Source organism: Pseudophryne corroboree, chromosome 8, assembly GCF_028390025.1.
Source record: "Pseudophryne corroboree isolate aPseCor3 chromosome 8, aPseCor3.hap2, whole genome shotgun sequence".
Lineage (NCBI taxonomy): Eukaryota > Metazoa > Chordata > Amphibia > Anura > Myobatrachidae > Pseudophryne > Pseudophryne corroboree.
This window is the reverse complement of record NC_086451.1, coordinates 375,903,430-375,928,237: the sequence shown is the minus strand read 5'-3', so window position 1 is coordinate 375,928,237 and position 24,808 is coordinate 375,903,430. Positions and strand designations below refer to the sequence as shown.

The 24,808-nt window shown below is 28.2% G+C and overlaps 10 non-coding genes across 10 annotated transcripts; all 10 read left to right on the top strand.

Moving 5' to 3' along the window:
• Positions 1-29: 29 nt before the first annotated feature.
• On the top strand, positions 30-102 carry TRNAR-UCG (transfer RNA arginine (anticodon UCG)). Its single transcript has one exon. It is a non-coding gene; the product is annotated as a tRNA-Arg (tRNA).
• Positions 103-3,038: 2,936 nt separating this feature from the next.
• On the top strand, positions 3,039-3,111 carry TRNAR-UCG (transfer RNA arginine (anticodon UCG)). The gene has a single exon. It is a non-coding gene; the product is annotated as a tRNA-Arg (tRNA).
• Positions 3,112-16,556: 13,445 nt separating this feature from the next.
• TRNAR-UCG (transfer RNA arginine (anticodon UCG)) lies at positions 16,557-16,629 on the top strand. Its single transcript has one exon. It is a non-coding gene; the product is annotated as a tRNA-Arg (tRNA).
• A 1,433-nt stretch (positions 16,630-18,062) lies between these two features.
• Positions 18,063-18,135, top strand: TRNAQ-UUG (transfer RNA glutamine (anticodon UUG)). Its single transcript has one exon. It is a non-coding gene; the product is annotated as a tRNA-Gln (tRNA).
• A 673-nt stretch (positions 18,136-18,808) lies between these two features.
• TRNAR-UCG (transfer RNA arginine (anticodon UCG)) lies at positions 18,809-18,881 on the top strand. Its single transcript has one exon. It is a non-coding gene; the product is annotated as a tRNA-Arg (tRNA).
• A 673-nt stretch (positions 18,882-19,554) lies between these two features.
• Positions 19,555-19,627, top strand: TRNAR-UCG (transfer RNA arginine (anticodon UCG)). The gene has a single exon. It is a non-coding gene; the product is annotated as a tRNA-Arg (tRNA).
• A 673-nt stretch (positions 19,628-20,300) lies between these two features.
• On the top strand, positions 20,301-20,373 carry TRNAQ-UUG (transfer RNA glutamine (anticodon UUG)). Its single transcript has one exon. It is a non-coding gene; the product is annotated as a tRNA-Gln (tRNA).
• A 671-nt stretch (positions 20,374-21,044) lies between these two features.
• Positions 21,045-21,117, top strand: TRNAR-UCG (transfer RNA arginine (anticodon UCG)). The gene has a single exon. It is a non-coding gene; the product is annotated as a tRNA-Arg (tRNA).
• Positions 21,118-21,787: 670 nt separating this feature from the next.
• Positions 21,788-21,860, top strand: TRNAR-UCU (transfer RNA arginine (anticodon UCU)). The gene has a single exon. It is a non-coding gene; the product is annotated as a tRNA-Arg (tRNA).
• A 2,433-nt stretch (positions 21,861-24,293) lies between these two features.
• TRNAR-UCG (transfer RNA arginine (anticodon UCG)) lies at positions 24,294-24,366 on the top strand. Its single transcript has one exon. It is a non-coding gene; the product is annotated as a tRNA-Arg (tRNA).
• The last annotated feature ends 442 nt before the right edge of the window (positions 24,367-24,808 follow it).

The following is a 24,808-nucleotide window of genomic DNA, read 5'->3' as shown; positions in this document are numbered from 1 at the left end:
TCTTAGGCGTTAATCTTTGGACAGACATTGACCACGTGGCCTAATGGATAAGGCGTCTGACTTCGGATCAGAAGATTGATGGTTCGAGTCCCTTCGTGGTCATTGCATTCAATGTTATTTGTTTATACTGTATTTTTTTCATTAAGATGAAATATTTTGTAAGGAATATAATAATGAAATCAGAACAAACACAGCTCAAAGTAAAATATCTCAAAACCTTTGTTCTTTAAACTATTTAGCAAACTTTGTAGATTGCATAGCAGTCAATGTATCTTTAAGTTGATTTAAGGTTTCTCAAAATTCTAGGCTTGGGTATTGTGGAATACTAAACATTGTTATTTTCTTTCAGAATCAATAACTAAAATTATTGTTGGATCAAAGTTTGACATCTAAGTGTATATATTTTTAGATAAAGATAACATCTTATGTTTGGATTATAATAATGAAATCAGATAAAACATGATTCAAAGTGAAGAATCTCTAACCTTTTGGTCTTTAAACTATTCAGTAAACTTTGTAGAAGGCACATCAACCATTAAATGTATTTCTCAGTTTGTTTAAGGTTTCTCAAACTTCTTGAATGGGGTATTGTAGAATACTAAACAATATTTGTTTTATTCAGAATTAATAATTGAAATTATTGTTGGATTAAAGTTTGTCATCTGAGTGTAAGATTATCCAATACAGTTGTCTCAAAGAAACAAAACAAATATGTTTTTTACTTGAATCTTTATATTACTATACTTTCTTAGGCGTTAATCTTTGGACAGACATTGACCACGTGGCCTAATGGATAATGCGTCTGTCTTCAGATCAGAAGATTGAGGATTCGAGTCCCTTCGTGGTCATTGCATTCAATGTTATTTGTTTATACTGTATTTTTTTCATTAAGATTAAATATTTTGTAAGGAATATAATAATGAAATCAGAACAAACACAACTCAAAGTAAAATAGCTCAAAGTAAAATATCTCAAAACCTTTGTTCTTTAAACTATTTAGCAAACTTTGTAGATTGCACAGCAGTCAATGTTTCTTTAAGTTGATTTAAGGTTTCTCAAAATTCTAGGCTTGGGTATTGTGGAATACTAAACATTGTTATTTTCTTTCAGAATCAATAACTAAAATTATTGTTGGATCAAAGTTTTCATCTAGGTGAATATATTTTTAGATAAAGATAACATCTTATATTTGGATTTTAATAATGAAATCAGATCAAACATGATTCAAAGTGAAGTATCTCTAACCCTTTGGTCTTTAAACTATTCAGTAAACTTTGTAGATTGCACATCAACCATTAAATATATTTCTCAGTTTGTTTAAGGTTTCTCAAACTTCTTGAATGGGGTATTGTAGAATACTAAACAATATTAGTTTTATTCAGAATTAATAATTGAAATTATTGTTGGATTAAAGTTTGTCATCTGAGTGTAAGATTATCCAATACAGTTGTCTCAAAGAAACAAAACAAATATGTTTTTTACTTGAATCTTTATATTACTATACTTTCTTAGGCGTTAATCTTTGGACAGACATTGATCACGTGGCCTAATGGATAATGCGTCTGTCTTCAGATCAGAAGATTGAGGGTTTGAGTCCCTTCATGGTCATTGCATTCAATGTTATTTGTTTATACTGTATTTTTTTCATTAAGATGAAATATTTTGTAAGGAATATAATAATGAAATCAGAACAGACACAACTCAAAGTAAAATAGCTCAAAGTAAAATATCTCAAAACCTTTGTTCTTTAAACTATTTAGCAAACTTTGTAGATTGCACAGCAGTCAATGTTTCTTTAAGTTGATTTAAGGTTTCTCAAAATTCTAGGCTTGGGTATTGTGGAATACTAAACATTGTTATTTTCTTTCAGAATCAATAACTAAAATTATTGTTGGATCAAAGTTTTCATCTAGGTGTATATATTTTTAGATAAAGATAACATCTTATGTTTGGATTTTAATAATGAAATCAGATCAAACATGATTCAAAGTGAAGAATCTCTAACCATTTGGTCTTTAAACTATTCAGTAAACTTTGTAGATTGCACATCAACCATTAAATATATTTCTCAGTTTGTTTAAGGTTTCTCAAACTTCTTGAATGGGGTATTGTAGAATACTAAACAATATTAGTTTTATTCAGAATTAATAATTGAAATTATTGTTGGATTAAAGTTTGTCATCTGAGTGTAAGATTATCCAAAACAGTTGTCTCAAAGAAATAAACAAATATGTTTTTTACTTGAATCTTTATGTTACTATACTTTCTTAGGCATTAATATATTGACAAACAGTGACCACCTGGCCTAATGAATAAGGCGTCTGACTTCGGATCAGAAGATTGAGGATTCAGTCCCTTCGTGGTCATTGGATTCAATGTTATTTGTTTATACTGTATTTTTTTCATTAAGATTAAATATTTTGTAAGGAATATAATAATGAAATCAGAACAAACACAGCTCAAAGTAAAATATCTAAAAACCTTTGTTCTTTAAACTATTTAGCAAACTTTGTAGACTGCACAGCAGTCAATGTATCTTTAAGTTGATTTAAGGTTTCTCAAAATTCTAGGCTTGGGTATTGTGGAATACTAAACATTATTATTTTCTTTCAGAATCAATAACTAAAATTATTGTTGGATCAAAGTTTGTCATCTAGGTGTATATATTTTTACATAAAGATAACATCTTATGTTTGGATTTTAATAATGAAATCAGATCAAACATGATTCAAAGTGAAGAATCTCTAACCCTTTGGTCTTTAAACTATTCAGTAAACTTTGTAGATTGCACATCAACCATTAAATATATTTCTCAGTTTTTTAAGGTTTCTCAAAATTCTTGAATGGGGTATTGTAGAATTCTAAACAATATTAGTTTTATTCAGAATTAATAATTGAAATTATTGTTGGATTAAAGTTTGTCATCTGAGTGTAAGATTATCCAATACAGTTGTCTCAAAGAAACAAAACAAATATGTTTTTTACTTGAATCTTTATATTACTATACTTTCTTAGGCGTTAATCTTTGGACAGACATTGACCACGTGGCCTAATGGATAAGGCGTCTGACTTCGGATCAGAAGATTGATGGTTCGAGTCCCTTCGTGGTCATTGCATTCAATGTTATTTGTTTATACTGTATTTTTTTCATTAAGATGAAATATTTTGTAAGGAATATAATAATGAAATCAGAACAAACACAGCTCAAAGTAAAATATCTCAAAACCTTTGTTCTTTAAACTATTTAGCAAACTTTGTAGATTGCATAGCAGTCAATGTATCTTTAAGTTGATTTAAGGTTTCTCAAAATTCTAGGCTTGGGTATTGTGGAATACTAAACATTGTTATTTTCTTTCAGAATCAATAACTAAAATTATTGTTGGATCAAAGTTTGACATCTAAGTGTATATATTTTTAGATAAAGATAACATCTTATGTTTGGATTATAATAATGAAATCAGATAAAACATGATTCAAAGTGAAGAATCTCTAACCTTTTGGTCTTTAAACTATTCAGTAAACTTTGTAGAAGGCACATCAACCATTAAATGTATTTCTCAGTTTGTTTAAGGTTTCTCAAACTTCTTGAATGGGGTATTGTAGAATACTAAACAATATTTGTTTTATTCAGAATTAATAATTGAAATTATTGTTGGATTAAAGTTTGTCATCTGAGTGTAAGATTATCCAATACAGTTGTCTCAAAGAAACAAAACAAATATGTTTTTTACTTGAATCTTTATATTACTATACTTTCTTAGGCGTTAATCTTTGGACAGACATTGACCACGTGGCCTAATGGATAATGCGTCTGTCTTCAAATCAGAAGATTGAGGATTCGAGTCCCTTCGTGGTCATTGCATTCAATGTTATTTGTTTATACTGTATTTTTTTCATTAAGATGAAATATTTTGTAAGGAATATAATAATGAAATCAGAACAAACACAACTCAAAGTAAAATAGCTCAAAGTAAAATATCTCAAAACCTTTGTTCTTTAAACTATTTAGCAAACTTTGTAGATTGCACAGCAGTCAATGTTTCTTTAAGTTGATTTAAGGTTTCTCAAAATTTTAGGCTTGGGTATTGTGGAATACTAAACATTGTTATTTTCTTTCAGAATCAATAACTAAAATTATTGTTGGATCAAAGTTTTCATCTAGGTGAATATATTTTTAGATAAAGATAACATCTTATATTTGGATTTTAATAATGAAATCAGATCAAACATGATTCAAAGTGAAGTATCTCTAACCCTTTGGTCTTTAAACTATTCAGTAAACTTTGTAGATTGCACATCAACCATTAAATATATTTCTCAGTTTGTTTAAGGTTTCTCAAACTTCTTGAATGGGGTATTGTAGAATACTAAACAATATTAGTTTTATTCAGAATTAATAATTGAAATTATTGTTGGATTAAAGTTTGTCATCTGAGTGTAAGATTATCCAAAACAGTTGTCTCAAAGAAAAAAACAAATATGTTTTTTACTTGAATCTTTATGTTACTATACTTTCTTAGGCATTAACATATTGACAAACAGTGACCACCTGGCCTAATGAATAAGGCGTCTGACTTCGGATCAGAAGATTGAGGATTCGAGTCCCTTCGTGGTCATTGGATTCAATGTTATTTGTTTATACTGTATTTTTTTCATTAAGATTAAATATTTTGTAAGGAATATAATAATGAAATCAGAACAAACACAGCTCAAAGTAAAATATCTCAAAACCTTTGTTCTTTAAACTATCTAGCAAACTTTGTAGATTGCACAGCAGTCAATGTATCTTTAAGTTGATTTAAGGTTTCTCAAAATTTTAGGCTTGGGTATTGTGGAATACTAAACATTATTATTTTCTTTCAGAATCAATAACTAAAATTATTGTTGGATCAAAGTTTGACATCTAAGTGTATATATTTTTAGATAAAGATAACATCGTAAGTTTGGATTATAATAATGAAATCAGATCAAACATGATTCAAAGTGAAGAATCTCTAACCTTTTGGTCTTTAAACTATTCAGTAAACTTTGTAGATTGCACATCAACCATTAAATATATTTCTCAGTTTGTTTAAGGTTTCTCAAACTTCTTAAATGGGGTATTGTAGAATACTAAACAATATTAGTTTTATTCAGAATTAATAATTGAAATTATTGTTGGATTAAAGTTTGTCATCTGAGTGTAAGATTATCCAATACAGTTGTCTCAAAGAAACAAAACAAATATGTTTTTTACTTGAATCTTTATATTACTATACTTTCTTAGGCGTTAATCTTTGGACAGACATTGACCACGTGGCCTAATGGATAAGGCGTCTGACTTCGGATCAGAAAATTGATGGTTCGAGTACCTTCGTGGTCATTGCATTCAATGTTATTTGTTTATACTGTATTTTTTTCATTAAGATGAAATATTTTGTAAGGAATATAATAATGAAATCAGAACAAACACAGCTCAAAGTAAAATATCTCAAAACCTTTGTTCTTTAAACTATTTAGCAAACTTTGTAGATTGCACAGCAGTCAATGTATCTTTAAGTTGATTTAAGGTTTCTCAAAATTCTAGGCTTGGGTATTGTGGAATACTAAACATTGTTATTTTCTTTCAGAATCAATAACTAAAATTATTGTTGGATCAAAGTTTTCATCTAGGTGTATATATTTTTAGATAAAGATAACATCTTATGTTTGGATTTTAATAATGAAATCAGATCAAACATGATTCAAAGCGAAGAATCTCTAACCCTTTGGTCTTTAAACTATTCAGTAAACTTTGTAGATTGCACATCAACCATTAAATATATTTCTCAGTTTGTTTAAGGTTTCTCAAACTTCTTGAATGGGGTATTGTAGAATACTAAACAATATTAGTTTTATTCAGAATTAATAATTGAAATTATTGTTGGATTAAAGTTTGTCATCTGAGTGTAAGATTATCCAATACAGTTGTCTCAAAGAAACAAAACAAATATGTTTTTTACTTGAATCTTTATATTACTATATTTTTTTAGGCGTTAATCTTTTGACAGACATTGACCACGTGGCCTAATGGATAAGGCGTCTGACTTCGGATCAGAAGATTGAAGGCTCGAGTCCCTTCGTGGTCATTGCATTCAATGTTATTTGTTTATACTGTATTTTTTTCATTAAGATGAAATATTTTGTAAGGAATATAATAATGAAATCAGAACAAACACAGCTCAAAGTAAAAAAAAACTCAAAGTAAAATATCTCAAAACCTTTGTTCTTTAAACTATTTAGCAAACTTTGTAGATTGCACAGCAGTCAATGTATCTTTATGTTGATTTCAGGTTTCTCAAAATTCTGGGCTTGGGTATTGTGGAATACTAAACATTATTATTTTCTTTCAGAATCAATAACTAAAATTATTGATGGATCAAAGTTTGTCATCTAGGTGTATATATTTTTACATAAAGATAACATCTTATGTTTGGATTTTAATAATGAAATCAGATCAAACATGATTCAAAGTGAAGAATCTCTAACCCTTTGGTCTTTAAACTATTCAGTAAACTTTGTAGATTGCACATCAACCATTAAATATAGTTCTCAGTTTGTTTAAGGTTTCTCAAACTTCTTGAATGGGGTATTGTAGAATGCTAAACAATATTAGTTTTATTCAGAATTAATAATTGAAATTATTGTTGGATTAAAGTTTGTCATCTGAGTGTAAGATTATCCAAAACAGTTGTCTCAAAGAAACAAAACAAATATGTCTTTTACTTGAATCTTTATGTTACTATACTTTCTTAGGCATTAACATATTGACAAACAGTGACCACCTGGCCTAATGGATAAGGCGTCTGACTTCAAATCAGAAGATTGAGGATTCGAGTCCCTTCGTTGTCATTGGATTCAATGTTATTTGTTTATACTGTATTTTTTTTCATTAAGATGAAATATTTTGTAAGGAATATAATAATGAAATCAGAACAAACACAGCTCAAAGTAAAATATCTCAAAACCTTTGTTCTTTAAACTATTTAGCAAACTTTGTAGACTGCACAGCAGTCAATGTATTTTTAAGTTGATTTAAGGTTTCTCAAAATTCTAGGCTTGGGTATTGTGGAATACTAAACATTATTATTTTCTTTCAGAATCAATAACTAAAATTATTGTTGGATCAAAGTTTGTCATCTAGGTGTATATATTTTTACATAAAGATAACATCTTATGTTTGGATTTTAATAATGAAATCAGATCAAACATGATTCAAAGTGAAGAATCTCTAACCCTTTGGTCTTTAAACTATTCAGTAAACTTTGTAGATTGCACATCAACCATTAAATATATTTCTCAGTTTTTTAAGGTTTCTCAAAATTCTTGAATGGGGTATTGTAGAATTCTAAACAATATTAGTTTTATTCAGAATTAATAATTGAAATTATTGTTGGATTAAAGTTTGTCATCTGAGTGTAAGATTATCCAATACAGTTGTCTCAAAGAAACAAAACAAATATGTTTTTTACTTGAATCTTTATATTACTATACTTTCTTAGGCGTTAATCTTTGGACAGACATTGACCACGTGGCCTAATGGATAAGGCGTCTGACTTCGGATCAGAAAATTGATGGTTCGAGTACCTTCGTGGTCATTGCATTCAATGTTATTTGTTTATACTGTATTTTTTTCATTAAGATGAAATATTTTGTAAGGAATATAATAATGAAATCAGAACAAACACAGCTCAAAGTAAAATATCTCAAAACCTTTATTCTTTAAACTATTTAGCAAACTTTGTAGATTGCACAGCAGTCAATGTATCTTTAAGTTGATTTAAGGTTTCTCAAAATTCTAGGCTTGGGTATTGTGGAATACTAAACATTGTTATTTTCTTTCAGAATCAATAACTAAAATTATTGTTGGATCAAAGTTTTCATCTAGGTGTATATATTTTTAGATAAAGATAACATCTTATGTTTGGATTTTAATAATGAAATCAGATCAAACATGATTCAAAGTGAAGAATCTCTAACCCTTTGGTCTTTAAACTATTCAGTAAACTTTGTAGATTGCACATCAACCATTAAATATATTTCTCAGTTTGTTTAAGGTTTCTCAAACTTCTTGAATGGGGTATTGTAGAATACTAAACAATATTAGTTTTATTCAGAATTAATAATTGAAATTATTGTAGGATTAAAGTTTGTCATCTGAGTGTAAGATTATCCAAAACAGTTGTCTCAAAGAAAAAAACAAATATGTTTTTTACTTGAATCTTTATGTTACTATACTTTCTTAGGCATTAATATATTGACAAACAGTGACCACCTGGCCTAATGAATAAGGCGTCTGACTTCGGATCAGAAGATTGAGGATTCGAGTCCCTTCGTGGTCATTGGATTCAATGTTATTTGTTTATACTGTATTTTTTTCATTAAGATTAAATATTTTGTAAGGAATATAATAATGAAATCAGAACAAACACAGCTCAAAGTTAAATATCTCAAAACCTTTGTTCTTTACACTATCTAGCAAACTTTGTAGATTGCACAGCAGTCAATGTATCTTTAAGTTGATTTAAGGTTTCTCAAAATTTTAGGCTTGGGTATTGTGGAATACTAAACATTATTATTTTCTTTCAGAATCAATAACTAAAATTATTGTTGGATCAAAGTTTGACATCTAAGTGTATATATTTTTAGATAAAGATAACATCGTAAGTTTGGATTATAATAATGAAATCAGATCAAACATGATTCAAAGTGAAGAATCTCTAACCTTTTGGTCTTTAAACTATTCAGTAAACTTTGTAGATTGCACATCAACCATTAAATATATTTCTCAGTTTGTTTAAGGTTTCTCAAACTTCTTGAATGGGGTATTGTAGAATACTAAACAGTATTAGTTTTATTCAGAATTAATAATTGAAATTATTGTTGGATTAAAGTTTGTCATCTGAGTGTAAGATTATCCAATACAGTTGTCTCAAAGAAACAAAACAAATATGTTTTTTACTTGAATCTTTATATTACTATATTTTTTTAGGCGTTAATCTTTTGACAGACATTGACCACGTGGCCTAATGGATAAGGCGTCTGACTTCGGATCAGAAGATTGAAGGCTCGAGTCCCTTCGTGGTCATTGCATTCAATGTTATTTGTTTATACTGTATTTTTTTCATTAAGATGAAATATTTTGTAAGGAATATAATAATGAAATCAGAACAAACACAGCTCAAAGTAAAAAAAAACTCAAAGTAAAATATCTCAAAACCTTTGTTCTTTAAACTATTTAGCAAACTTTGTAGATTGCACAGCAGTCAATGTATCTTTATGTTGATTTCAGGTTTTTCAAAATTCTGGGCTTGGGTATTGTGGAATACTAAACATTATTATTTTCTTTCAGAATCAATAACTAAAATTATTGATGGATCAAAGTTTGTCATCTAGGTGTATATATTTTTACATAAAGATAACATCTTATGTTTGGATTTTAATAATGAAATCAGATCAAACATGATTCAAAGTGAAGAATCTCTAACCCTTTGGTCTTTAAACTATTCAGTAAACTTTGTAGATTGCACATCAACCATTAAATATATTTCTCAGTTTGTTTAAGGTTTCTCAAACTTCTTGAATGGGGTATTGTAGAATACTAAACAATATTAGTTTTATTCAGAATTAATAATTGAAATTATTGTTGGATTAAAGTTTGTCATCTGAGTGTAAGATTATCCAAAACAGTTGTCTCAAAGAAACAAAACAAATATGTCTTTTACTTGAATCTTTATGTTACTATACTTTCTTAGGCATTAATATATTGACAAACAGTGACCACCTGGCCTAATGGATAAGGCGTCTGACTTCAAATCAGAAGATTGAGGATTCGAGTCCCTTCGTTGTCATTGGATTCAATGTTATTTGTTTATACTGTATTTTTTTTCATTAAGATGAAATATTTTGTAAGGAATATAATAATGAAATCAGAACAAACACAGCTCAAAGTAAAATATCTCAAAACCTTTGTTCTTTAAACTATTTAGCAAACTTTGTAGACTGCACAGCAGTCAATGTATTTTTAAGTTGATTTAAGGTTTCTCAAAATTCTAGGCTTGGGTATTGTGGAATACTAAACATTATTATTTTCTTTCAGAATCAATAACTAAAATTATTGTTGGATCAAAGTTTGTCATCTAGGTGTATATATTTTTACATAAAGATAACATCTTATGTTTGGATTTTAATAATGAAATCAGATCAAACATGATTCAAAGTGAAGAATCTCTAACCCTTTGGTCTTTAAACTATTCAGTAAACTTTGTAGATTGCACATCAACCATTAAATATATTTCTCAGTTTGTTTAAGGTTTCTCAAACTTCTTGAATGGGGTATTGTAGAATACTAAACAATATTAGTTTTATTCAGAATTAATAATTGAAATTATTGTTGGATTAAAGTTTGTCATCTGAGTGTAAGATTATCCAAAACAGTTGTCTCAAAGAAAAAAACAAATATGTTTTTTACTTGAATCTTTATGTTACTATACTTTCTTAGGCATTAATATATTGACAAACAGTGACCACCTGGCCTAATGAATAAGGCGTCTGACTTCGGATCAGAAGATTGAGGATTCGAGTCCCTTCGTGGTCATTGGATTCAATGTTATTTGTTTATACTGTATTTTTTTCATTAAGATTAAATATTTTGTAAGGAATATAATAATGAAATCAGAACAAACACAGCTCAAAGTTAAATATGTCAAAACCTTTGTTCTTTACACTATCTAGCAAACTTTGTAGATTGCACAGCAGTCAATGTATCTTTAAGTTGATTTAAGGTTTCTCAAAATTTTAGGCTTGGGTATTGTGGAATACTAAACATTATTATTTTCTTTCAGAATCAATAACTAAAATTATTGTTGGATCAAAGTTTGACATCTAAGTGTATATATTTTTAGATAAAGATAACATCTTAAGTTTGGATTATAATAATGAAATCAGATCAAACATGATTCAAAGTGAAGAATCTCTAACCTTTTGGTCTTTAAACTATTCAGTAAACTTTGTAGATTGCACATCAACCATTAAATATATTTCTCAGTTTGTTTAAGGTTTCTCAAACTTCTTGAATGGGGTATTGTAGAATACTAAACAGTATTAGTTTTATTCAGAATTAATAATTGAAATTATTGTTGGATTAAAGTTTGTCATCTGAGTGTAAGATTATCCAATACAGTTGTCTCAAAGAAACAAAACAAATATGTTTTTTTCTTGAATCTTTATATTACTATATTTTTTTAGGCGTTAATCTTTTGACAGACATTGACCACGTGGCCTAATGGATAAGGCGTCTGACTTCGGATCAGAAGATTGAAGGCTCGAGTCCCTTCGTGGTCATTGCATTCAATGTTATTTGTTTATACTGTATTTTTTTCATTAAGATGAAATATTTTGTAAGGAATATAATAATGAAATCAGAACAAACACAGCTCAAAGTAAAAAAAAACTCAAAGTAAAATATCTCAAAACCTTTGTTCTTTAAACTATTTAGCAAACTTTGTAGATTGCACAGCAGTCAATGTATCTTTATGTTGATTTCAGGTTTTTCAAAATTCTGGGCTTGGGTATTGTGGAATACTAAACATTATTATTTTCTTTCAGAATCAATAACTAAAATTATTGATGGATCAAAGTTTGTCATCTAGGTGTATATATTTTTACATAAAGATAACATCTTATGTTTGGATTTTAATAATGAAATCAGATCAAACATGATTCAAAGTGAAGAATCTCTAACCCTTTGGTCTTTAAACTATTCAGTAAACTTTGTAGATTGCACATCAACCATTAAATATATTTCTCAGTTTGTTTAAGGTTTCTCAAACTTCTTGAATGGGGTATTGTAGAATACTAAACAGTATTAGTTTTATTCAGAATTAATAATTGAAATTATTGTTGGATTAAAGTTTGTCATCTGAGTGTAAGATTATCCAATACAGTTGTCTCAAAGAAACAAAACAAATATGTTTTTTTCTTGAATCTTTATATTACTATATTTTTTTAGGCGTTAATCTTTTGACAGACATTGACCACGTGGCCTAATGGATAAGGCGTCTGACTTCGGATCAGAAGATTGAAGGCTCGAGTCCCTTCGTGGTCATTGCATTCAATGTTATTTGTTTATACTGTATTTTTTTCATTAAGATGAAATATTTTGTAAGGAATATAATAATGAAATCAGAACAAACACAGCTCAAAGTAAAAAAAAACTCAAAGTAAAATATCTCAAAACCTTTGTTCTTTAAACTATTTAGCAAACTTTGTAGATTGCACAGCAGTCAATGTATCTTTATGTTGATTTCAGGTTTTTCAAAATTCTGGGCTTGGGTATTGTGGAATACTAAACATTATTATTTTCTTTCAGAATCAATAACTAAAATTATTGATGGATCAAAGTTTGTCATCTAGGTGTATATATTTTTACATAAAGATAACATCTTATGTTTGGATTTTAATAATGAAATCAGATCAAACATGATTCAAAGTGAAGAATCTCTAACCCTTTGGTCTTTAAACTATTCAGTAAACTTTGTAGATTGCACATCAACCATTAAATATATTTCTCAGTTTGTTTAAGGTTTCTCAAACTTCTTGAATGGGGTATTGTAGAATACTAAACAATATTAGTTTTATTCAGAATTAATAATTGAAATTATTGTTGGATTAAAGTTTGTCATCTGAGTGTAAGATTATCCAAAACAGTTGTCTCAAAGAAACAAAACAAATATGTCTTTTACTTGAATCTTTATGTTACTATACTTTCTTAGGCATTAATATATTGACAAACAGTGACCACCTGGCCTAATGGATAAGGCGTCTGACTTCAAATCAGAAGATTGAGGATTCGAGTCCCTTCGTTGTCATTGGATTCAATGTTATTTGTTTATACTGTATTTTTTTTCATTAAGATGAAATATTTTGTAAGGAATATAATAATGAAATCAGAACAAACACAGCTCAAAGTAAAATATCTCAAAACCTTTGTTCTTTAAACTATTTAGCAAACTTTGTAGACTGCACAGCAGTCAATGTATTTTTAAGTTGATTTAAGGTTTCTCAAAATTCTAGGCTTGGGTATTGTGGAATACTAAACATTATTATTTTCTTTCAGAATCAATAACTAAAATTATTGTTGGATCAAAGTTTGTCATCTAGGTGTATATATTTTTACATAAAGATAACATCTTATGTTTGGATTTTAATAATGAAATCAGATCAAACATGATTCAAAGTGAAGAATCTCTAACCCTTTGGTCTTTAAACTATTCAGTAAACTTTGTAGATTGCACATCAACCATTAAATATATTTCTCAGTTTTTTAAGGTTTCTCAAAATTCTTGAATGGGGTATTGTAGAATTCTAAACAATATTAGTTTATTCAGAATTAATAATTGAAATTATTGTTGGATTAAAGTTTGTCATCTGAGTGTAAGATTATCCAATACAGTTGTCTCAAAGAAACAAAACAAATATGTTTTTTACTTGAATCTTTATATTACTATACTTTCTTAAGCGTTAATCTTTGGACAGACATTGACCACGTGGCCTAATGGATAAGGCATCTGACTTCGGATCAGAAAATTGATGGTTCGAGTACCTTCGTGGTCATTGCATTCAATGTTATTTGTTTATACTGTATTTTTTTCATTAAGATGAAATATTTTGTAAGGAATATAATAATGAAATCAGAACAAACACAGCTCAAAGTAAAATATCTCAAAACCTTTGTTCTTTAAACTATTTAGCAAACTTTGTAGATTGCACAGCAGTCAATGTATCTTTAAGTTGATTTAAGGTTTCTCAAAATTCTAGGCTTGGGTATTGTGGAATACTAAACATTGTTATTTTCTTTCAGAATCAATAACTAAAATTATTGTTGGATCAAAGTTTTCATCTAGGTGTATATATTTTTAGATAAAGATAACATCTTATGTTTGGATTTTAATAATGAAATCAGATCAAACATGATTCAAAGTGAAGAATCTCTAACCCTTTGGTCTTTAAACTATTCAGTAAACTTTGTAGATTGCACATCAACCATTAAATATATTTCTCAGTTTGTTTAAGGTTTCTCAAACTTCTTGAATGGGGTATTGTAGAATACTAAACAATATTAGTTTTATTCAGAATTAATAATTGAAATTATTGTTGGATTAAAGTTTGTCATCTGAGTGTAAGATTATCCAAAACAGTTGTCTCAAAGAAAAAAACAAATATGTTTTTTACTTGAATCTTTATGTTACTATACTTTCTTAGGCATTAATATATTGACAAACAGTGACCACCTGGCCTAATGAATAAGGCGTCTGACTTCGGATCAGAAGATTGAGGATTCGAGTCCCTTCGTGGTCATTGGATTCAATGTTATTTGTTTATACTGTATTTTTTTCATTTAGATTAAATATTTTGTAAGGAATATAATAATGAAATCAGAACAAACACAGCTCAAAGTTAAATATCTCAAAACCTTTGTTCTTTACACTATCTAGCAAACTTTGTAGATTGCACAGCAGTCAATGTATCTTTAAGTTGATTTAAGGTTTCTCAAAATTTTAGGCTTGGCCATTGTGGAATACTAAACATTATTATTTTCTTTCAGAATCAGTAACTAAAATTATTGTTGGATCAAAGTTTGACATCTAAGTGTATATATTTTTAGATAAAGATAACATCTTATGTTTGGATTATAATAATGAAATCAGATCAAACATGATTCAAAGTGAAGAATCTCTAACCTTTTGGTCTTTAAACTATTCAGTAAACTTTGTAGATTGCACATCAACCATTAAATATATTTCTCAGTTTGTTTAAGGTTTCTCAAACTTCTTGAATGGGGTATTGTAGAATACTAAACAATATTAGTTTCATTCAGAATTAATAATTGAAATTATTGTTGGATTAAAGTTTGTCATCTGAGTGTAAGATTATCCAATACAGTTGTCTCAAAGAAACAAAACAAATATGTTTTTTACTTGAATCTTTATATTACTATATTTTTTTAGGCGTTAATCTTTGGACAGACATTGACCACGTGGCCTAATGGATAAGGTGTCTGACTTCGGATCAGAAGATTGAAGGCTCGAGTCCCTTCGTGGTCATTGCATTCAATGTTATTTGTTTATACTGTATTTTTTTCATTAAGATGAAATATTTTGTAAGGAATATAATAATGAAATCAGAACAAACACAGCTCAAAGTAAAAAAACTCAAAGTAAAATATCTCAAAACCTTTGTTCTTTAAACTATTTAGCAAACTTTGTAGATTGCACAGCAGTCAATGTATCTTTATGTTGATTTCAGGTTTCTCAAAATTCTGGGCTTGGGTATTGTGGAATACTAAACATTATTATTTTCTTTCAGAATCAATAACTAAAATTATTGATGGATCAAAGTTTGTCATCTAGGTGTATATATTTTTAGATAAAGATAACATCTTATGTTTGGATTTTAATAATGAAATCAGATCAAACATGATTCAAAGTGAAGAATCTCTAACCCTTTGGTCTTTAAACTATTCAGTAAACTTTGTAGATTGCACATCAACCATTAAATATATTTCTCAGTTTGTTTAAGGTTTCTCAAACTTCTTGAATGGGGTATTGTAGAATACTAAACAATATTAGTTTTATTCAGAATTATTAATTGAAATTATTGTTGGATTAAAGTTTGTCATCTAAGTGTAAGATTATCCAATACAGTTGTCTCAAAGAAACAAAACAAATATGTATTTTACTTGAATCTTTATGTTACTATACTTTCTTAGGCATTAATATATTGACAAACAGTGACCACCTGGCCTAATGGATAAGGCGTCTGACTTCAGATCAGAAGATTGAGGATTCGAGTCCCTTCGTGGTCATTGGATTCAATGTTATTTGTTTATACTGTATTTTTTTCATTAAGATGAAATATTTTGTAAGGAATATAATAATGAAATCAGAACAAACACAGCTCAAAGTAAAATATCTCAAAACCTTTGTTCTTTAAACTATTTAGCAAACTTTGTAGACTGCACAGCAGTCAATGTATCTTTAAGTTGATTTAAGGTTTCTCAAAATTCTAGGCTTGGGTATTGTGGAATACTAAACATTATTATTTTCTTTCAGAATCAATAACTAAAATTATTGTTGGATCAAAGTTTGTCATCTAGGTGTATATATTTTTACATAAAGATAACATCTTATGTTTTGATTTTAATAATGAAATCAGATCAAACATGATTCAAAGTGAAGAATCTCTAACCCTTTGGTCTTTAAACTATTCAGTAAACTTTGTAGATTGCACATCAACCATTAAATATATTTCTCAGTTTGTTTAAGGTTTCTCAAAATTCTTGAATGGGGTATTGTAGAATTCTAAACAATATTAGTTTTATTCAGAATTAATAATTGAAATTATTGTTGGATTAAAGTTTGTCATCTGAGTGTAAGATTATCCAATACAGTTGTCTCAAAGAAACAAAACAAATATGTTTTTTACTTGAATCTTTATATTACTATACTTTCTTAGGCGTTAATATTTGGACAGACATTGACCACGTGGCCTAATGGATAAGGCGTCTGACTTCGGATCAGAAGATTGATGGTTCGAGTCCCTTCGTGGTCATTGCATTCAATGTTATTTGTTTATACTGTATTTTTTTCATTAAGATGAAATATTTTGTAAGGAATATAATAATGAAATCAGAACAAACACAGCTCAAAGTAAAATATCTCAAAACCTTTGTTCTTTAAACTATTTAGCAAACTTTGTAGATTGCACAGCAGTCAATGTATCTTTAAGTTGATTTAAGGTTTCTCAAAATTCTAGGCTTGGGTATTGTGGAATACTAAACATTATTATTTTCTTTCAGAATCAATAACTAAAATTATTGTTGGATCAAAGTTTGTCATCTAGGTGTATATATTTTTACATAAAGATAACATCTTATGTTTGGATTTTAATAATGAAATCAGATCAAACATGATTCAAAGTGAAGAATCTCTAACCCTTTGGTCTTTAAACTATTCAGTAAACTTTGTATATTGCACATCAACCATTAAATATATTTCTCAGTTTTTTAAGGTTTCTCAAAATTCTTGAATGGGGTATTGTAGAATTCTAAACAATATTAGTTTTATTCAGAATTAATAATTGAAATTATTGTTGGATTAAAGTTTGTCATCTGAGTGTAAGATTATCCAATACAGTTGTCTCAAAGAAACAAAACAAATATGTTTTTTACTTGAATCTTTATATTACTATACTTTCTTAGGCGTTAATCTTTGGACAGACATTGACCACGTGGCCTAATGGATAAGGCGTCTGACTTCGGATCAGAAGATTGATGGTTCGAGTACCTTCGTGGTCATTGCATTCAATGTTATTTGTTTATACTGTATTTTTTTCATTAAGATTAAATATTTTGTAAGGAATATAATAATGAAATCAGAACAAACACAACTCAAAGTAAAATAGCTCAAAGTAAAATATCTCAAAACCTTTGTTCTTTAAACTATTTAGCAAACTTTGTAGATTGCACAGCAGTCAATGTTTCTTTAAGTTGATTTAAGGTTTCTCAAAATTCTAGGCTTGGGTATTGTGGAATACTAAACATTATTATTTTCTTTCAGAATCAATAACTAAAATTATTTTTGGATCAAAGTTTGACATCTAAGTGTATATATTTTTAGATAAAGATAACATCTTATGTTTGGATTATAATAATGAAATCAGATCAAACATGATTCAAAGTGAAGAATCTCTAACCTTTTGGTCTTTAAACTATTCAGTAAACTTTGTAGATTGCACATCAACCATTAAATATATTTCTCAGTTTGTTTAAGGTTTCTCAAAATTCTTGAATGGGGTATTGTAGAATTCTAAACAATATTAGTTTTATTCAGAATTAATAATTGAAATTATTGTTTGATTAAAGTTTGTCATCTGAGTGTAAGATTATCCAAAACAGTTGTCTCAAAGAAACAAAACAAATATGTTTTTTACTTGAATCTTTATATTACTATACTTTCTTAGGCGTTAAGATTTGGACAGACATTGACCATGTGGCCTAATGGATAAGGCGTCTGACTTTGGATCAGAAGATTGAGGGTTCGAGTCCCTTCGTGGTCATTGCATTCAATGTTATTTGTTTATACTGTATTTTTTTCATTAAGATTAAATATTTTGTAAGTAATATAATAATGAAAGCAGAACAAACACAGCTCAAACTAAAATATCTCAAAACCTTTATTCTTTAAACTATTTAGCAAACTTTGTAGATTGCACAGCAGTCAATGTATTTTTAAGTTGATTTAAGGTTTCTCAAAATTCTAGGCTTGGGTATTGTGGAATACTAAACATTGTTATTTTCTTTCAGAATCAATAACTAAAATTATTGTTGGAACAAAGTTTGTCATCTAGGTGTATATATTTTTACATAAAGATAACATCTTATGTTTGGATTATAATAATGAAATCAAAACAAACATGATTCAAAGTGAAGAATCTCTAACCCTTTGGTCTTTAAACTATTCAGTAAACTTTGTAGATTGCACATCAACCATTAAATATATTTCTCAGTTTGTTTAAGGTTTCTCAAACTTCTTGAATGGGGTATTGTAGAATACTAAACAATATTAGTTTTATTCAGAATTAATAATTGAAATTATTGTTGGATTAAAGTTTGTCATCTGAGTGTAAGATTATCCAAAACAGTTGTCTCAAAGAAAAAAAACAAATGTGTTTTTTACTTGAATCTTTATATTACTATACTTTCTTAGGCGTTAATCTTTAGACAGACATTGACCACGTGGCCTAATGGATAAGGCGTCTGACTTCGGATCAGAAGATTGAGGGTTCGAGTCCCTTCGTGGTCATTGCATTCAATGTTATTTGTTTATACTGTATTTTTTTCATTAAGATTAAATATTTTGTAAGGAATATAATAATGAAATCAGAACAAACACAGCTCAAAGTAAAATATCTCAAAACCTTTGTTCTTTAAACTATTTAGCAAACTTTGTAGATTGCACAGCAGTCAATGTATCTTTAAGTTGATTTAAGGTTTCTCAAAATTCTAGGCTTGGGTATTGTGGAATACTAAACATTATTATTTTCTTTCAGAATCAATAACTAAAATTATTGTTGGATCAAAGTTTGTCATCTAGGTTTATATATTTTTACATAAAGATAACATCTTATGTTTGGATTATAATAATGAAATCAGATCAAACATGATTCAAAGTGAAGAATCTCTAACCCTTTGGTCTTTAAACTATTCAGTAAACTTTGTAGATTGCACATCAACCATTAAATATATTTCTCAGTTTGTTTAAGGTTTCTCAAACTTCTTGAATGGGGTATTGTAGAATACTAAACAATATTAGTTTTATTCAGAATTAATAATTGAAATTATTGTTGGATTAAAGTTTGTCATCTGAGTGTAAGATTATCCAAAACAGTTGTCTCAAAGAAACAAAACAAATATGTTTTTTACTTGAATCTTTATATTACTATACTTTCTTAGGCGTTAATCTTTAGACAGACATTGACCACGTGGCCTAATGGATAAGGCGTCTGACTTCGGATCAGAAGATTGAGGATTTGAGTCCCTTCGTGGTCATTGCATTCAATGTTATTTGTTTATACTGTATTTTTTTCATTAAGATTAAATATTTTGTAAGGAATATAATAATGAAATCAGAACAAACACAGCTCAAAGTAAAATATCTCAAAACCTTTGTTCTTTAAACTATTTATCAAACTTTGTAGATTGCACAGCAGTCAATGTATCTTTAAGTTGATTTAAGGTTTCTCAAAATTCTAGGCTTGGGTATTGTGGAATACTAAACATTATTATTTTCTTTCAGAATCAATAACTAAAATTATTGTTGGATCAAAGTTTGACATCTAAGTGTATATATTTTTAGATAAAGATAACATCTTATGTTTGGATTATAATAATGAAATCAGATCAAACATGATTCAAAGTGAAGAATCTCTAACCTTTTGGTCTTTTAACTATTCAGTAAACTTTGTAGATTGCACATCAACCATTAAATATATTTCTCAGTTTGTTTAAGGTTTCTCAAACTTCTTGAATGGGGTATTGTAGAATACTAAACAATATTAGTTTTATTCAGAATTAATAATTGAAATTATTGTTGGATTAAAGTTTGTCATCTGAGTGTAAGATTATCCAAAACAGTTGTCTCAAAGAAACAAAACAAATATGTTTTTTACTTGAATCTTTATATTACTATACTTTCTTAGGCTTTAAAGTTTGGACAGACATTGACCACGTGGCCTAATGGAAAAGGCGTCTGACTTTGGATCAGAAGATTGAAGGTTCAAGTCCCTTCGTGGTCATTGCATTCAATGTTATTTGTTTATACTGTATTTTTTTCATTAAGATTAAATATTTTGTAAGGAATATAATAATGAAAGCAGAACAAACACAGCTCAAAGTAAAATATCTCAAAACCTTTGTTCTTTTAACTATTTAGCAAACTTTGTAGATTGCACAGCAGTCAATGTATCTTTAAGTTGATTTAAGGTTTCTCAAAATTCTAGGCTTGGGTATTGTGGAATACTAAACATTATTATTTTCTTTCAGAATCAATAACTAAAATTATTGTTGGATCAAAGTTTGACATCTATGTGTATATATTTTTAGATAAAGATAACATCTTATGTTTGGATTATAATAATGAAATCAGATCAAACATGATTCAAAGTGAAGAATCTCTAACCTTTTGGTCTATAAACTATTCAGTAAACTTTGTAGATTGCACATCAACCATTAAATATATTTCTCAGTTTGTTTAAGGTTTCTCAAACTTCTTGAATGGGGTATTGTAGAATACTAAACAATATTAGTTTTATTCAGAATTAATAATTGAAATTATTGTTGTATTAAAGTTTGACATCTGAGTGTAAGATTATCCAAAACAGTTGTCTCAAAGAAACAAAACAAATGTTTTTTACTTGAATCTTTATATTACTATACTTTCTTAGGCGTTAAACTTTGCACAGACATTGACCACGTGGCCTAATGGATAAGGCATCTGACTTCGGATCAGAAGATTGAGGGTTCGAGCCCCTTCGTGGTCATTGCATTCAATGTTATTTGTTTATACTGTATTTTTTTCATTAAGATTAAATATTTTGTAAGGAATATAATAATGAAATCAGAACAAACACAGCTCAAAGTAAAATATCTCAAAACCTTTGTTCTTTAAACTATTTAGCAAACTTTGTAGATTGCACAGCAGTCAATGTATCTTTAAGTTTATTTAAGGTTTCTCAAAATTCTAGGCTTGGGTATTGTGGAATACTAAACATTATTATTTTCTTTCAGAATCAATAACTAAAATTATTGTTGGATCAAAGTTTGTCATCTAGGTTTATATATTTTTACATAAAGATAACATCTTATGTTTGGATTATAATAATGAAATCAGATCAAACATGATTCAAAGTGAAGAATCTCTAACCCTTTGGTCTTTAAACTATTCAGTAAACTTTGTAGATTGCACATCAACATTAAATATATTTCTCAGTTTGTTTAAGGTTTCTCAAACTTCTTGAATGGGGTATTGTAGAATACTAAACAATATTAGTTTTAATCAGAATTAATAATTGAAATTATTGTTGGATTAAAGTTTGACATCTGAGTGTAAGATTATCCAAAACAGTTGTCTCAAAGAAACAAAACAAATGTTTTTTACTTGAATCTTTGTATTACTATACTTTCTTAGGCGTTAAACTTTGCACAGACATTGACCACGTGGCCTAATGGATAAGGCATCTGACTTCTGATCAGAAGATTGAGGGTTCGAGCCCCTTCATGGTCATTGCATTCAATGTTATTTGTTTATACTGTATTTTTTTCATTAAGATTAAATATTTTGTAAGGAATATAATAATGAAATCAGAACAAACACAGCTCAAAGTAAAATATCTCAAAACCTTTGTTCTTTAAACTATTTAGCAAACTTTGTAGATTGCACAGCAGTCAATGTATCTTTAAGTTGATTTAAGGTTTCTCAAAATTCTAGGCTTGGGTATTGTGGAATACTAAACATTATTATTTTCTTTCAGAATCAATAACTAAAATTATTGTTGGATCAAAGTTTGTCATCTAGGTTTATATATTTTTACATAAAGATAACATCTTATGTTTGGATTATAATAATGAAATCAGATCAAACATGATTCAAAGTGAAGAATCTCTAACCCTTTGGTCTTTAAACTATTCAGTAAACTTTGTAGATTGCACATCAACATTAAATATATTTCTCAGTTTGTTTAAGGTTTCTCAAACTTCTTGAATGGGGTATTGTAGAATACTAAACAATATTAGTTTTATTCAGAATTAATAATTGAAATTATTGTTGGATTAAAGTTTGTCATCTGAGTGTAAGATTATCCAAAACAGTTGTCTCAAAGAAACAAAACAAATATGTTTTTTACTTGAATCTTTATATTACTATACTTTCTTAGGCGTTAATCTTTGGACAGACATTGACCACGTGGTCTAATGAATAAGGCGTCTGACTTCGGATCAGAAGATTGAGGATTCGAGTCCCTTCGTGGTCATTGCATTCAATGTTATTTGTTTATACTGTATTTTTTTCATTAAGATTAAATATTTTGTAAGGAATATAATAATGAAATCAGAACAAACACAGCTCAAAGTAAAATATCTCAAAACCTTTGTTTTTTAAACTATTTAGCAAACTTTGTAGATTGCACAGCAGTCAATGTATCTTTAAGTTGATTTAAGGTTTCTCAAAATTCTAGGCTTGGGTATTGTGGAATACTAAACATTGTTATTTTCTTTCAGAATCAATAACTAAAATTATTGTTGGATCAAAGTTTGTCATCTAGGTGTATATATTTTTACATAAAGATAACATCTTATGTTTGGATTATAATAATAAAATCAGAACAAACATGATTCAAAGTGAAGAATCTCTAACCCTTTGGTCTTTAAACTATTCAGTAAACTTTGTAGATTGCACATCAACATTAAATATATTTCTCAGTTTGTTTAAGGTTTCTCAAACTTCTTGAATGGGGTATTGTAGAATACTAAACAATATAAGTTTTATTCAGAATTAATAATTGAAATTATTGTTGGATCAAAGTTTGTCATCTAGGTTTATATATTTTTACATAAAGATAACATCTTATGTTTGGATTATAATAATGAAATCAGATCAAACATGATTCAAAGTGAAGAATCTCTAACCCTTTGGTCTTTAAACTATTCAGTAAACTTTGTAGATTGCACATCAACATTAAATATATTTCTCAGTTTGTTTAAGGTTTCTCAAACTTCTTGAATGGGGTATTGTAGAATACTAAACAATATTAGTTTTAATCAGAATTAATAATTGAAATTATTGTTGGATTAAAGTTTGTCATCTGAGTGTAAGATTATCCAAAACAGTTGTCTCAAAGAAACAAAACAAATATGTTTTTTACTTGAATCTTTATATTACTATACTTTCTTAGGCGTTAATCTTTGGACAGACATTGACCACGTGGTCTAATGGATAAGGCGTCTGACTTCGGATCAGTAGATTGAGGATTTGAGTCCCTTCGTGGTCATTGCATTCAATGTTATTTGTTTATACTGTATTTTTTTCATTAAGATTAAATATTTTGTAAGGAATATAATAATGAAATCAGAACAAACACAGCTCAAAGTAAAATATCTCAAAACCTTTGTTCTTTAAACTATTTAGCAAACTTTGTAGATTGCACAGCAGTCAATGTATCTTTAAGTTGATTTAAGGTTTCTCAAAATTCTAGGCTTGGGTATTGTGGAATACTAAACATTATTATTTTCTTTCAGAATCAATAACTAAAATTATTGTTGGATCAAAGTTTGACATCTAAGTGTATATATTTTTAGATAAAGATAACATCTTATATTTGGATTATAATAATGAAATCAGATCAAACATGATTCAAAGTGAAGAATCTCTAACCTTTTGGTCTATAAACTATTCAGTAAACTTTGTAGATTGCACATCAACCATTAAATATATTTCTCAGTTTGTTTAAGGTTTCTCAAACTTCTTGAATGGGGTATTGTAGAATACTAAACAACATTAGTTTTATTCAGAATTAATAATTGAAATTATTGTTGGATTAAAGTTTGACATCTGAGTGTAAGATTATCCAAAACAGTTGTCTCAAAGAAACAAAACAAATGTTTTTTACTTGAATCTTTATATTACTATACTTTCTTAGGCGTTAAACTTTGCACAGACATTGACCACGTGGCCTAATGGATAAGGCATCTGACTTCGGATCAGAAGATTGAGGGTTCGAGCCCCTTCGTGGTCATTGCATTCAATGTTATTTGTTTATACTGTATTTTTTTTATTAAGATTAAATATTTTGTAAGGAATATAATAATGAAATCAGAACAAACACAGCTCAAAGTAAAATATCTCAAAACCTTTGTTCTTTAAACTATTTAGCAAACTTTGTAGATTGCACAGCAGTCAATGTATCTTTAAGTTGATTTAAGGTTTCTCAAAATTCTAGGCTTGGGTATTGTGGAATACTAAACATTATTATTTTCTTTCAGAATCAATAACTAAAATTATTGTTGGATCAAAGTTTGTCATCTAGGTTTATATATTTTTACATAAAGATAACATCTTATGTTTGGATTATAATAATGAAATCAGATCAAACATGATTCAAAGTGAAGAATCTCTAACCCTTTGGTCTTTAAACTATTCAGTAAACTTTGTAGATTGCACATCAACATTAAATATAT